This window comes from Tachyglossus aculeatus, chromosome 8 (genome assembly GCF_015852505.1).
Source record: "Tachyglossus aculeatus isolate mTacAcu1 chromosome 8, mTacAcu1.pri, whole genome shotgun sequence".
Classification (NCBI taxonomy): domain Eukaryota; kingdom Metazoa; phylum Chordata; class Mammalia; order Monotremata; family Tachyglossidae; genus Tachyglossus; species Tachyglossus aculeatus.
In genome coordinates, this window is record NC_052073.1 from 31,617,042 (window position 1) to 31,632,346 (window position 15,305).

The 15,305-nt window shown below is 44.9% G+C and overlaps 1 protein-coding gene across 1 annotated transcript in view; it reads right to left on the bottom strand.

The window, feature by feature from the left end:
* The window catches only part of MAPK6 (mitogen-activated protein kinase 6), a 39,671-nt gene extending 39,407 nt beyond the window's left edge, over positions 1 to 264 (bottom strand). The window contains exon 1 of the mRNA XM_038750096.1: positions 15 to 264. The gene's annotated coding sequence lies outside the window, so the exon portion shown is untranslated. The remainder of the gene's footprint in view (positions 1 to 14) is intronic.
* Positions 265 to 15,305: the final 15,041 nt, after the last annotated feature.

Below are 15,305 nucleotides of genomic sequence, written 5' to 3' on the forward strand. Positions count from 1 at the left end.
GAAAACAGCCTTACCTTGAACTTGCCACTCCTTCTGCTTTCAACTCTGGAGGCAACGCGGTACTTCACCTCGGCTCAGCACCTGACGGAAAGGGAGCCAACCTGAGGTAGTCACATAGCCGTTTCACTTGCTCTGTGTTCCAGTTCCCGTTTTAGTCCCGGCCGCGTTCTGGAGAAGAGCGGTCAGTGAGTATTCTCTTCCTCCATCTGGGCACTGTCAGTTGTCTCCGTAAATGAAAGCAAAGAAAAATCGGTCAGATAATGTTCAAAACAAAAGGCCAAATATTCGAGTACAAAGGGTAAGATGAACTTGTGCCAATCTACAGTAATTGAAAGCAATCCATGTGCTTCAGGACATGACTCTCATAACTCCCATCGATGCGGGGAAGCTGGGGAACTCAGCTTTGAGAACACTGAGTAATCTTGCGCCTTCCCACTCCTGACGGATGATAGGAATAAGTAGCCAGACATTTGAGTCAGAATCTCCTGTTCCAGTCCTGTACCTGAACACGTGATTAATAAGTAGCAGTTAGTAATACATTAGTGATTAAAAACAAGGGATGGTAATTAAAAGCTACATTGACATTGACCTGACTTTTCTCATTTTCCCTAAGATTGGGAATAAACATATAAGGCTACTTTGCAAATAGATTCAGAATGTCTTCAGACCCACGGATTTATTTCCAAGCAAATTTGGTAGGAACCCCAGAAAGGGTCGGAGGAAAGGCAAGTAGCAAAGTCTCCGACCTGCATAGCTGCATCGCTAATAAATGCAGGGGGAGGGCCTGCGAAGGAGGAGGGGAGGCTGTTTAACTTAATAATAGAAAAGGCTAGTGACCTAGCCGCTCTGAGGGTTTTAGTGCCAGGGAATTTGCTGAGGTAGGAGTTTTGAAGAGAAGAGAGAAGGAAGAGTGTAGCAAAGATCATTGAGAAATCAAGATAGAGTGGAGGGATTGGTAGCCCTAAAATGAGGATCACGTTGCATGTATCTCCCCGTCTTTCTGAATCGTTTACACATTATTTTCTGCTTCAAGCAGAAACATCTGATCACTGATCAAACAGTCTCAGGATGCTTTAGACTGTATGCTCCTTGTAGGGAGGGAACATGCCTACCAACTTGATTGATTTGAGCACTCCATCAGCTCACTCCCTCCGATTCATTCATTCAATCATATTTATTGAGCGCTTACCATGTGCACAGCACAGTACTGAACGCTTGGAAGGTACAATTAGGCAACAGACAACAGTTTTAGCCATTCTCCCATTACAACTGAATTTTCACTCTTTGCTCCTCTCAAGCCTCGTTGTCCAGCTTTCATGTCACTGACTCCTTGCTCACCCTCTCCTTCCTACCTGAAAGTCCCACTCTGTTCTCACTACGACTTTCTGCATCATCAGAGCTCTGCGGAAATCACATCTCTTCCAGGAGGCCTTCCCGATTAATTTCTCATAATAATAATAATGGCATTTATTAAGCACTTACTATGTGCAGAGCACTGTTCTCATCTCTTTCCTTCATTCAATCATATTTATTGAGTGCTTACTGTGTACAGGGCCCTATACTAAGCGCTTTGGAAACGATAACACAACAATAAACAGTGACATTCCCTGCTCTCAACGAGCTTACAGTCTAGAATGGGGGAGACTGACACGGATACAAATAAAGTTATAAAGTTACGGATAGGCACATACGTGCTGCGGGGCTGGGAGGGGGGAAGAACAAAGGAAGCAAGTCAGGGTGATGCAGAAGGGAGTGGGAGATGAGGAAAAGTGGGACTTAGTCTGGGAAGGCCTCTTGGAGGAGATTTGCCTTCAATAAGGCTTTGAAGAGAGGGAGTGCAATTTGAGGAGGGAGGGCGTACCAAGCCAGAGGCAGGATGTGGGCTAGGGGTCAGCTGTGACACAGGCGAGCTGAAAGCATGGTGAGAAGGTGAGCATTAAAGGTGGGAAGTGTGCTGGGCTGTAGGAGAGAAGCGAGCTGAGGCAGGAGGCGGGAAGGTGATGAAGGCTTTAAAGCCAATGCCTTGGAGTTTTTGTTTGATATGGAGGTGGATGGGCAACCCCTGGAGTTTTTCAAGGCTTTTGTTGAAAAATGAGCCGGGCAGCAAAGTGAAATATGGACTGAATTGGGGAGAGACGGGAGGCTGGGAGGTCAGCAAGGTCAGCACTCTATATCTCCCCCAAATGCCACTTCAGTTAATAATAATAATAATAATGGCATTTGTTAAGCACTTACTATATGTCAAGCACTGTTCTAAGCGCTGGGGGGGGATACAAGGTGATCAGGTTGTCCCACGTGGGGCTAACAGTCTTAATCCCCATTTTACAGATGAAGGAACTGAAGCCCGGAGAAGTTAAGTGACTTGTCCAAAGTCACACAGCTGATAAATGGAGAACCCACTATATCTGATTCCCAAGACCTGGCTCTTTCCACTGAAAAACTTATCTCCCCCACCTCCCCCTAACCACAACGAGAGCAGTTAGGTACATATCTTTCTAGTCTATTGCTTCCTCCTAGCTTTAATAATAATAATGGCATTTGTTAAGCGCTTACTATGTGCACAGCACTGTTCTAAGCGCTGGGGGGGATACAAGGTGATCAAGTTGTCCCACGGGGGGCTCACAGTCTTAATCCTCATTTTACAGATGAGGTAACTAAGGCTCAGAGAAGTTAAGTGACTTGCCCAAGGTCACACAGCAGACGTGGCGGAGTCGGGATTCGAACCCATTGACCTCTGACTCCAAAGCCCATGCTCTTTCCACTGAGCCACGCTGCTTCTCAGTGTCGCTCGCTGCTTTACTTGTTTCAGTGTCGGTCTCTCTCTCTTTTTTTAATGGTATTTGTTAAGCGCTTAACTTTATGTCAGGTACTGTACTAAGCACTGGGGCAGATACAAGCTAATCAGGTTGGACACAGTCCATGTCCCACAGGGGGCTCACAGTCCTAATCCCCGTTTTACATATGAGGTAACTGAGGCACAGAGATATGAAGTGACTCTCACACCCCATTCCACCTGCTTATTACATAATAGGCTCCTAGAGAGCAAAGAATCATGTCTACTAATACTCAGTACAGGGCTCTGCACATAATAAGCCCTCAAAAATACTATCGATTGAATGATTGATTGGTTTAGGGTAAAAAAAAAAAAGAAAATCTGCAGAACCCATTCTTCCACTTGAGATGCGAAGCACAAGGGAACCTGAGAGAACCCTCCCTGAGCTGGAAATCTGGATTTCAAACTGACCAGGCCTGACGCAGACACAGACTGGTGCAAAATTGGTTTCAGGTACCTGCAAATTCTGAACAGGTAGGGAGCCTAGGCCAAACTAGAAGCCGAACTGGGCTCACAACACAAGTTGCCCCTGGGACTTTGGGGAGATATAATCCCTGCAGCCCGGGAGACAGCTAGGCGAGCGAGTGGAACCACGGCAGACGTATATTACAATCCTCACAGGGCCTGGCCCCGGTCATTCATAGGTGACCAGATTTCTGGTCACTGTGGGTGGGGTCCAAGAGAAGCAAGGCCAGGAGGGACAGGAGGAAGAGGAGAAAAAGAAAAGAGAATAAAGGAGAGGAAGAATAGGAAAATGGCCTTTGATATCCACCCTTGTGGCTAGGGATGTACTTTCTAACATCTTCAGTTTTTCCCTTCAGCAAATCAAAGCAAGCCAGAGGTGGGCAAACCTTTCAGCCTGAGGGTCAGGTCTGGATCTGGTGGCGGAGAGCTTGTGCTGCTTTCCTTCTCATCCTGCATGAAGTGGATGGGGGACTGAGGTGGGGAAAGGGGAGGGGTCTTGGTGCTGCCTTGAATCAGGAACAAAATTAAAAGTCCAGTCAGGTCAAATATGGGCCACAAGCAAACAATCAATTAATCAATGATATTTAGCTTGCACCTACTGAGTGCAAAGCAACGTGCAAAGTTTCTCATCCTTTCGAGATCAGACCTATTCATTCAATAGTATTTATTGAGCGCTTACTGTGTGCACAGCACTGGACTAAGCGCTTGGGAAGTACAAGTCGGCAACATATAGAGAAGCACTGTACTAGTGCTTTAGAGAATACAATAGAAACAACACTCATCATCATCATTAGTAGTATTTACAAAGTGCCGATTGAATGATTGATTGAGAGAGTACAGTTCCACAGATTTGGTAGACGGGTTCCCTGCCCACAATGAATTTACAGTCTAGAGGGGGAGATGGACATAAATATAAAGAAATCATTTATAAGATACAGCAATAAGACCCACGTTTGGTTTGCAGCCTAATAGGGGAGACGGAGGTAAAAATTGTTGTTAGGTAGCGGGAGCAATAGGAAGGACAAGGATTTTTAGCAGGAAGTAAAAGAAGGATGAAGTAGCTGATTAATTGAATATTCCAAGGGGAAGGATTGCCATGACCCTGTGAAGACACTGAAACACAGACACTAACACCCAAAAGAGCCTCTACTAACAGCTGGAGAAATCCATACAGGCCAGACCTGAATCCTGGGTGTGGCCCTGCCAACAGGTGAGAATCATCAAAGAGTTGATGATTCATACACCTCTGCTGGGTGCGATGGGGGCACGGAGGTTTTCCCTACAAAACTCTGGTTTGAAGGAAAGCAGGACTTAGGAAGATTCAAGGGTGTAAAAGAATGTGTGTGGAGTCCTTGAGGATTCAGCAGAAGGATTCTGGCACCCTAAAACTGGATTGGTGAGAGTTAGATTGGATTTGGGATCTCCTGCATGAAACTGAAGAAAGCAGAAATGTCTGTTTTCTCCTGTAGACTGTAAGCTCCGTGTGAGCAGGGAATGTGTTTACCAGTTACGCTGTATTCTTCCCCAGTGGTCTGCATGCACAAACGTTCAGTAGTTTCTACAGCCACCATGAACATGCTTTGTTTGTTGTCTGTCTCCCCCTTCTAGACTGTGAGCCCATTGTTGGGTAGGGGCCGTTTCTATATGTTGCTGACTTGTACTTCCCGAGCGCTTAGTGCAGTGCTCTGCACACAGTAAGCGCTCAGTAAACACTATTGAATGAATAGGTCTGATCTCAGAAGGAGGAGAAACTGCCTGGGAATAGCTGGTGGTGTTGGTTTAGGAAATAGTGTGGCCTAACACATAAGCTTGGGAGGCAGAAGGTTGTGGGTTCTAATCTCAGTCACCGTCTGATGGGTGACCTTAACTTTGCTACACCTCAATTACTTCATCTGTAAAATGGGGATTGAAACTGTCAGCCTTACGTGGAACATGGGCTGTGCCCTACCTTGTATCTACTCCAGTGCTCCACTCTACTACAGTGTTTGGCACATAGTAAGCACTTGACAAATATCCTATCAAATACCACTGATTGAGATGAAAATCAGGGCCAGAGGGCAGGAGCCTGAAGTGTTGGTTTTATTTACTTTGCAGTGGGGTTCCTTTTGGGGGGTCAATTTCTGAACTGGGAATATGGGTGAAGGCAGGGAAATTCTGAGCAACATATGTGTTTTCACTGCATGAGTCAAAAAGGAACTTACTAAACTAACCAAATCCACACAAAAAAATAAATATAAGGCAGGACAGTCCTTTCAAGTATTGGCCTGGAGCTGTCCATCCCATCTGACCTTGTCTGTGACCTCCAGCCCATAAACTGGACACTAAATGGACTGTCATTAAATCTTACATGGCACCTAAAGTACAAGACTGTGGTAGAAAAAAAGTCTTGAATCTGCAGTCATCTTTCAAGAAAAATGTTACATGAAAAAGAGACGTGGAAGGTGTAGTTTCTCATAATAGAATGAAATGCTTCCCTAACTGGTACCAGAACCACATTTAAAAAGCTGCTAATCAAGTGGCTGTTATGGTTTAGCAATACTGAGGCAGTGTAGACTCTAGTCCCTGATAACATCTTGGCTCAAACAATAAAAAGAAGTAATTTACTTGTGGTAAAACTCTTCAGAGAAATAATCTATTGCGTGTCAGATCAAAGCAGGGTGATCTTTTTACATTATACAGTTTAATAGTTTAAAGCTGTGTCTTCATGGGGAAGGCATGTTTGTGGAAAATACTTTTCTGGTTGGAAATTTCTTTTTAGGTTCAAATAATAATTATAATTGAGGAGCAGCATGGCCTAAAGGAAAGAGCAGGGGCTGGGAGTCGGAGGACCTGGGTTCTAATCCCTGCTTCTCCACCTGTCTTGGATGTGTGTGTGTGTGTGAGAGAGAGAGAGAGAGAGACCTGGGGCAAGTCATGTAACTTCTCTGTGCCTCAGTTACCTCATGTGTAAAATGGGAGTTAAGACTGTGAGTACCAAGTGGGACACGGACTGTGTCCAACCTGATTATCTTATATCCACCCCAGCACTTAGTACGGTGCCTGGCACATAGTAAGTGCTTAACAAATGTCATTAAAAAAATGGTGGTATTTGTTGTGCACTTACTATGTGCCAAGCACTGTCTACAATCAATCAGTGGTATTTATTTAGCACTTACTATGTGAAAAGTACTGTATTAAGCACTTGGGAGAGTACAACAGAATTCGCAGAAACATTCCCTGCCCTGCACTAAATGGTGGTGTAGATAATCAGTTCCCACATGGGGCTCTCAATCCAAGTAGGAGGGAGAACAGGTATTGAATCCCCATTTTGCTAATGGGGTTCTGCGTCACAGGGAAGTTAAGTGACTTGAACAAGGTCACACAGCAGACAAGTGATAGAGCCGGGATAAAAATCCAGATCTTCTGACTCACGGGACTAAGCTTTTCCCACTAGGCTACATTGCTTCTCCAGATGTGCAGGACATAGATGAAGGGAGTAGCTAACAGTGAAAATTGTGCTGAGAAGACTGGATTTACATGTCTGGTGTCCCAAACTACCTGTTTCTCCTCAGAACCTGCCCTGGGAATCATCTGGACTGGGCCAGAACTCGGCTCAGGTGAAAGGAAAAGTCCCAGAACAGGTGTTTTGGGGAGATAATTGTTTCCCTGTGGTGGCAACCCTCTAGGCTGGCTAGAGATTGTACCTCTGCCCATGTAGACCCAGACCAGGGAAGGATTTTGAGGCGAGGCTCTGCCCCTGAGGTCTTTTGGTCACCAGGAGCAGGATGCTAAATGGAAAGGGGCTGCAGGTTGGACCCAAAATGGAGCCTTCACTGCTCGTCTTCTGCTGGCAGGATGCGGCCCCTGATTCGGCCTGGTCTGAAGCAGCGGAGATGGGGATCTGGGTCTTTTCCCCTAACAGCTGGCTGTGGCATTTCAGAGTGAAGAGCCATTCGGATTCCTGGTAAGGAGCTGCCAGTCAGGTGGATCCTGGGGCCATTAGGAACCCAGTATGCCAAAAATAACTTTTCAAGGCAATTGAGCTTGATTTGAGAGGAAAACGTTAAGTTGGGATTCCTGGAAGAAGCAATTGGATTGTGTCTTCAGGCCCATTTCCTCTGCCTGAGTGATAGCTGAGAGAGGCCTGAGAGTTTCCTTAGTTCTAGCTGTGTCTAGTTACCTGCCAGGAATGGAAGTGGGAAGAAGAGTGGGGTGGAAAATCTTAAAACATTCCCTGTTGGTCAGAGCAGCATGCTGTCATTAGATTGCTGTGGAAGGCTTGGAGATGGGATGGTTTATGGTTTTGCTGAAACTGGTTTTGTTTGCCCGATTTAATCTCTGCTCTTTGCATTAGGATTTTCCCTTGAAAAGGGAACTATACTTTCTACTGAAAAATTCTCTCCCCCAAAACGAGTTTGTCTTGTGCAGACTCATCCACCATTAGTAATAATTATAGTATTATTTATTTAGCTCCTACTTCTGCAATGCAAATCCAGTCTGTCAATAACCCCTCTGGGGTTGGTTCTGTGAACATTTCCCTGTCAGAGTGGTTTTTCTCCTAAGAGAGGATTATTAGCCAATGGAGGACATCCCCCTGAGGTCTTGTCTTATCCCAGTAATAATAATTATGGTATTTAAGTGATTACTATTTGCTAGGCACTGTTCTAAGTGCTGCGGTAGATACAAGGTAATCTGGTTGGACACAGTCCCTGTCCCCTATAGGGTCCACAATCTTAATCCCTATTGCAATGAAGGAACTGAGGCACAGAGAAGTTAAGTGACTTACCCAGGGTCACACAGCAGACAAGTGGCGGAGCCAGGATTAGAACCGAGGTCTTCCTGACTCCCAAGCCCGTGGTCTCTGGGGAGGGAGCTGAGGAATTGGATGCTGGACCCTGGCAAAGAGGTTAAGGTGCTCAAGTCCCCTAAAAAGTCTTCATGGAGTTACTGCGGGGGAGGCTAAGACCCCCTGCCCAGTGTGGAATCTCACTGTGGGGAGGGACAATGTCAGTTTTACTGTTGTATTGCACTGTCCCAAGTGCTTAGTACAGTGCTCTGCACAAATAAGTGCTTAATAAATACGATTGAATGAATGAATTTATATTTTCCTTCTATTTTATCTCTTACCTCTTTATCATCTTTCCCCCAAGGTGAGAGAGGCTGACCCACAGCTCCCTATTATTTATGAATGATCAGGCCAATTATCGCCTGCCCTTTAATCCCTTCCTTAAATGATTATTTAAGTAATAGCTATATAAATACAGGTATTGGGCACACACTGTAAGGCGCTTATGTGTTTTCATAGTCCATAGGAGAAATATTCGTGGTCAAGTAACCTATGTCTACGTGCAACAAAACGTTTCACACAAAAAAGTAAAGAGCGCGGACAGGTGTGAATGATCATTTCTTCACACCTGGACTGGATTTGTGCAACGAGATGATTCTTCAAAACACTTGTTTCAAATGGTAGTGATTTCTTAGAGGCTTGTTTACCCTTGCCTAGATGGACAAAACAGCTGCCCTAGTTTTCTTGCTTCTCCTCCCTCTCCAGTGCAAGAAGCTGTCTGGATATTTGAGACTAGAGCATCAAATAGTCTTGCTGAAGGCAGGATGGGGACAAAACTGTCCTAAGAACCCAGGTCTGAGGTCAACACCAGGGTCTCACACCACCTCCATCTTAAGGCGAAGGACAACTTGAGGAGTGACTATTTCTTAATAGTATTTATTAGGCGCTTCAGCACAGAGAACCTGTGCCCAAGAATTTATTTTGGGCTGGTGGTTGGGAATTGATTTGTGTTGATGGCTAGCATTCTCTCTACTTGCCTGCTAGTCATGGGAGGCTGTAGGTGAGGGGCAGCACTCTGCAAAGTGCACAAAAAGGTTTATTTTTCTATACACAGGACCCAGCTACAGACAGAATCGGAGCGCCGATCCTGTGCCACGGTGCCATAAACCAGCAGGAAGTTGCCGTGGCGTCCCCTGTCCAAGTTAGCCAGCTATTTTTCAGAAGTCAGAAATCTTTGCCACCGATGGCACAGCCCCATCAGGCAGAATAAAGGACTAGAAGCTGGGTCTTGGGGTTCCCAGGGTGGGGTTGTTCCCACTGGACCCAAAACAGAGCTAGTAGACTCTTACTATGTGCTAATCACTGAGCCAAGTGCTGAGGCAGAAACAAGACATAGTCCCTATCCCTGCCAGGATTCACAATCTAGGAGGAAGGAAGAGCTGGAATCTTATTCCCATTTTACAAATGAGGAAACTGAGGCACAGAAATTACACAGCAGGCTAATGGTGGGGCTAGAATCCAGGTATCCTGATTCTTTTTCCCATGTTTTTTTCCATCCTCCTTAATTGCCCTAAAGCATCCCATGTTTGGCCCAAACATTCCATGCCAGATAGATTGCATACTATTCCAGGCCAGATAGATAAATTACATGCAAAGAATTAAATTGGATATACTTGACTAAATTATTTGGATATACCTGCCTTATGCGGTTATAGGTTTAAACTGGGATTAGAAAAATATCTGGGTAATTCAGGCCTAAAATTACACCTGGGCCTCAATTATTCAGGTATCGTTCAAAAAAGTATTTCTGCCAGGGTTATTTAATAATAGAAGCCATTGTATCTTGGGAGCTTGAAGTACCTAGAAAATTTGTGAGTGCTCACGACAGGATCTAGGTTCAGTGCTGGCTCCTCCAAAATAACTTCTAAACATTCCCATTATCCAAAACATTGGATGTCCCAATTTTTAGCTCTTTGTGACGCTCTTCTTTCACTTTCAAGCAGAGCAATTATTTTTAGTCCTTAATTGCTCAGCACCCTGAACTGATCTAGGAGATTCTGAGGAATAATAATGATGGTGTTTAAGTGCTTACCATGTGCAAAGCACTGTTCTAAGTGTTGGGGAGGATACAAGGTAATCAGGTTGTCCCATGTGGGGCTCACAGTCTTAATCCCCATTTTACAGATGAGGTAACTGAGGCACAGAGAAGTTAAGTGACTTGCCCAAGGTCACACAGCTGACAATTGGCAGAGCTGGAATTTGAACCTATGACCAGGAATGTTAGTGTTGTGTTTTCAAGCTGTCCAGGGGACAAGCAATGTAGAACATTAAAAAAAAAATACTGCTTTGACTCCACCTGCTTTTCCTTGTACACTCATTTCTCCTATAACATAGAGACTCTGTTCTTGACAAACCCCTATTAAGGAAAGCTTGGGTGCCTCAACTGTCACGATCGTGTTCTACCCAATTTCCCTAATCCTCTAGCGGCCTTTTAGCCAGATTGTAGAGGGAAAACGGGTGTGATGGGAGAACTGAGTGTATTTGAAAAGGGGTATTTTGGCACCCACACGTCTTTCCCAGGCAAGCAAATCTAGTCCTGGGATGTGATTAAATAAAATCTTGCTGATGGAGCTTGGGAGGAGTATCCTGCCGAAGCCTCTCCGTGATGGCAATTGTTCATCTTGTCTCACTCCTTCGGGCCCAGGGAATACGCATTGGAGGTACAGTTTTTAGTATCACCTCCCCCTGTCCCTTCAACCCTCTCATTCATTCACTAATATTTATTGAGCAGTTACGGAGTGAAAAACTTTGTGCTAAGCTCCGGGAAAAATAGATGGATAAGAATTAGACCTGACCCCAGGGACCTCCTAATCTAAGAATAAGGGCTGTGGGAGAGGGGAAACGGAAATGGGCCGGAACCTAGGGAAAGAATGAAATAATAGAAACATAAAAAGACAAAGGCAATGATGCTTACGATAAGCTCAACAGGGCATTAAGGCCCTTCAGTGCTCCAGCAGGCCCGTACGGAATCCAACGATCACGAAACTCACTGCAGCTTCAGCTCTCACACTGTCTTTGGGTCTCGCTCTGCCTGGACTGTGAGCCCGCTGTTGGGTAGGGACTGTCTCTGTGTGTTGCCGACTTGTACTTCCCAAGCGCTTAGTACAGTGTTCTGCACACAGTAAGCGCTCAGTAAATTTGATTGATTGATTGGACAGAACAGAGCCTAATGGGAGCTCCAAAAGGCTTGGGGTCCCGGTGGTCTCTCTCTCTCTCTCTCTCTCTTTCACTGATGTGCAGGAGCGGCCTTTGGCCATCCCCCAACCCACCCACCCTCAAATTCTTCCCTTCCTTCACCGCCAACACAGTCCTGATTCAATTACCCGTATCCTTATATTTATGCAAAGGAAAGATTGCCTCAGTGGAAAGAGCCTGGGCTTTGAAGTCGGAGGTCACGGGTTCAAATCCCGGCTCCAACTGTCAGCCGTGTGACTTTGGGCAAGTCACTTAACTTCTCTGGGCCTCAGTTCCCTCATCTGTAAAATGGCGATTAAGATTGTGAGCCCCACATGGGACAACCTGATCACCTTGTATCCCCCCAGTGCTTAGAACAGTGCTTGGCACATAGTAAGTGCTTAACAAATACCATCATCATTATTATTATTATTATTGTATCCCCCCAGCGCTTAGAACAGTGCTTGGCACATGGTAAGCGTTTAATAAATGCCATTATTATTATCATTATTTACGCACAGGTAGCTGGCCTATCTATTTGGGTGGGCAGGGACCACCCTAGGGGAGAAGCCGGAGCTCATGGGTCAGAACATTCGTTCACTCAATCGTATTTATGGAGCGCTTACTGTGTGCAGAGCATTAGACTAAACATATCCTCTTCTCTCTCTCCACCTTTCTGCCCAGGTACCCTCTCTTCGGGCTTTCTGCTCCAGGACTACACCCAGAGACTGCAGTTGTGCGGAGGGGCTTCGCAACCGTACGGTACCGGGGAACAGGTTAGAGAGTGGGAGGCCATATCTGTGTCGGTCATATTCGTTCCCCTTCTACTCGCCCCCATCTTTCCAGCGAGCAGTGAAAGGGGTGGTTCGAGACACGAAAAATCGGATTTGCCATGTCAAAACCACATTTTTGTCATTTCTAAAAACTATCTGTCCGGGGCTAGGAATGTATTTTCTTCTTGAATATTAAGCGCCGCAATCCTCTTACCAGTAAGACATTCGGTTAAAGCCAGAAAGTTCGGTATGCAAACTTGTGGTGGTGTGTTTTGACGAGGCTATAAGGTTCATTTGCAATTACATTGCCTGAAGGGATCTTACTGACTTTTTGTTGTATTGCGGGGGAAATACAAGATTAGCAATGAACTGGAAAGCCCATTCCTGCAATTCTTCATACCTCTACTCTCATTTAAGATCAGAACAAAACCCTTGAGAGACTTTTTGCTTTAACTTTTGGTTTAAAAAAAAATAACAGGACAGATCTTTTCCAACAATGGTGGCCCAAAATTTTTCAAAGAGCCTGTTGTGCTAAATAATAATAATGATGATGATAATAATAATAATAATAATAATGGTATTAAGTGCTCACTATGTGCCAAGCACTGTTCTAAGCACTGGGGTAGATACAAGGTAATCAGGTTGTCCCGTATGGGGCTCACACTTAATCCCCATTTTACAGATGAGGTAACTGAGGCACAGAGAAGTTAAGTGGCTTGCCCAAGATCACACAGCAGACAAGTGAAGCAGCGTGGCTCAGTGGAAAGAGCCTGGGCTTTGGAGTCAGAGGTCATGGGTTCGAATCCCGACTCCACCACATGTCTGCTGTGTGACCTTGGGCAAGTCACTTCACTTCTCTGAGCCTCAGTTACCTCATCTGTAAAATGGGGATTAAGACTGTGAGCCCCACTTGGGACAACTTGATCACCTTATAACCCCCCCAGCGCTTAGAACAGTGCTCTGCACATAGTAAGCGCTTAACAAATGCCTTTATTGTTTATTATTATTAAGTGGCAGAGCCGGGATTAGAACCCACATCCTCTGACTCCCAAGATGAGAAAGACACCCTTAGCATCCCATCATGGCTTTATAAAGGGTCATGGAGAGAGAAGGGAACTGTTTCCCCATCTTCACACAAAAATAAATCATGAGGATTTGATTGCTATTCAAACCTGAGGAAAAAAAGGAAACCCAGAAACTTGGGGTCACAAAATCTCGAGCGCCTTTACCTGTTAGAGGAGCGGTATAAGGTTAGATCAGTGATTAAAATTAGGTCTCCTTAATGCGTTTTTGGATTAACCCCCTCCCCCCCCAGTGCAATTTACAAATACACAAAAGGCACAGCATCAGTCTGCAGTGTACTAAAGGACATACTGCCTTTCTTCATTGAGTCTTTACGCTTTGGTCGCTCTGTGCACTTCTGAGTAATAAGAGCATTCATAAAAACATGATAAATGCATTCATGGGTGATTTGGGCCCTCTGTGCAGTTTTGAGTAATAAGGGCAATCGTAAAAACATGAGAAATGCATTCATGGATGAAATGAATGGTCCATCCAGTCTAATACTCTATTTCTGTGGTGGCCACAAAAGATGTTTGAAGGAACAATGGGATGGATGGCAATCTTCAGTCACCTTGTCATTATGGGTGTTCCATTTAAATTCCTGATTTTTCTGTCAACTTTTTATCCATCATGAACCTAACTAACATCAATGCATTTGTTTAACCCTTCATCTGCTATATAATCTAATATGGATCTCTCCTTCATGAATTTATCCCAGTCATTTTGGACGTGATCATTATATGCTTCATTGACAGCTTTCTGGTAACAAATTTCATTTGCTCCTATTGAAACATTTTCTGTTAAGGGTAGGTTTTCTAAGGGTAGCCGGATATGTAGCTTCTGTCTTTGCAGTTCAGGGTCAATTGTATGTGTTCTTGGTATACCAGTTCCACGTTACTGATTTAAGGACCTTGAGTATTGTAACTTCATCATTAGTGGTACTTCTTGAGTACTTACTCTGTGCAGAATAGTGTACTAAGCTCTTGGGAGAGTTCAATACAACAGAATTGGTAGATGTGGTCCCTGCCCCAGTGACCTTACAGTCTAGAGGGTTAGCTTGTTGAGTTGGAAGAGTTTCCTAGAGGATCGAGGTGTATTCCGTTATCAACTTTCAGGTGTGTGATAACTTGAACAAATTACAGTTATGTGTAAGTACAGACTTCGTATTTTGTGTGCAAGATGAAAGATAAGTCCCTTAAAAATCTCACCTCCCCCAGTTAACTTTGAAATCCAAATCTCATCAGCCGTCTCTAGCACTTATTTATTTTCCCCTCCTCGAGAAGCAGCATGGCCTAATGGATAGAGCACGGGCCTGGGAACCAGAAGGTAGTGAATGGGTTGTGATCCTAGCTCCGTCACTTGTCTGCTGTGTGACCTTGGGCAAGTCACTTCACTTCTCTGGGCCTCATCTGTAAAATGGGGATTGAGACCGTGTCCAACCCGATTTGCTTGTATCCACTCCAGCGCTTAGCACAGTGCTTGGCACTCAATAAGCGCTTAGCAACTACCACAATTATTATTATGACCATATGTGTGAATGATTGAAGGTCACTTTATTCTTATTACTTCCTTAATAAATACTTTTGTCTACCTTCCCTTGTTAGAGCGTAAACTCCTTGTGGACAGGGAATGGTGGGTCCCATGCTTCGTTAGTGTTTTCTCAAGCATTTAGTGCCATTATTTTTAGTTGAAAATTGGGGTGCAGGGACATCACCCCAAACATGGCACTATCGTTTCCCTTCCAGGCACTGTGATAGTGAGGTGGAGGGATGGAATGCGGTTAAATTCTCCAGCATTCTGGAATGTCTGAGCTATAAGACCCGGAATCCTGTGTCTCCTAAACTGAACACAGTCTGTCGAAGCCCCAGCTGGATAGAGAAATCCAAATATTTCAAGACAACAAGAGTAGCTGGGGACTGGGGCAAAGTACGCCAGTCTCAATTCTGAAGTATTTAGATATTTTTCTAAAATGAGCTGGGCCAGCGTAGAAGAATCCTGCAAGTTTACTCACAGTCAACCCCTTTCTCACGTCCTCCTTCCCCCGCATCTTGAGAAGCAGCATGGCCTAGTGGATTGAGCTTGGGCCTCGGATTCAGAAGGACCTGAGTTCTAATCCGGGTTACACCGCTTGTCTGCTGTGTGACCTTGGGGAAGTCACTCAACTTCTCTGGGC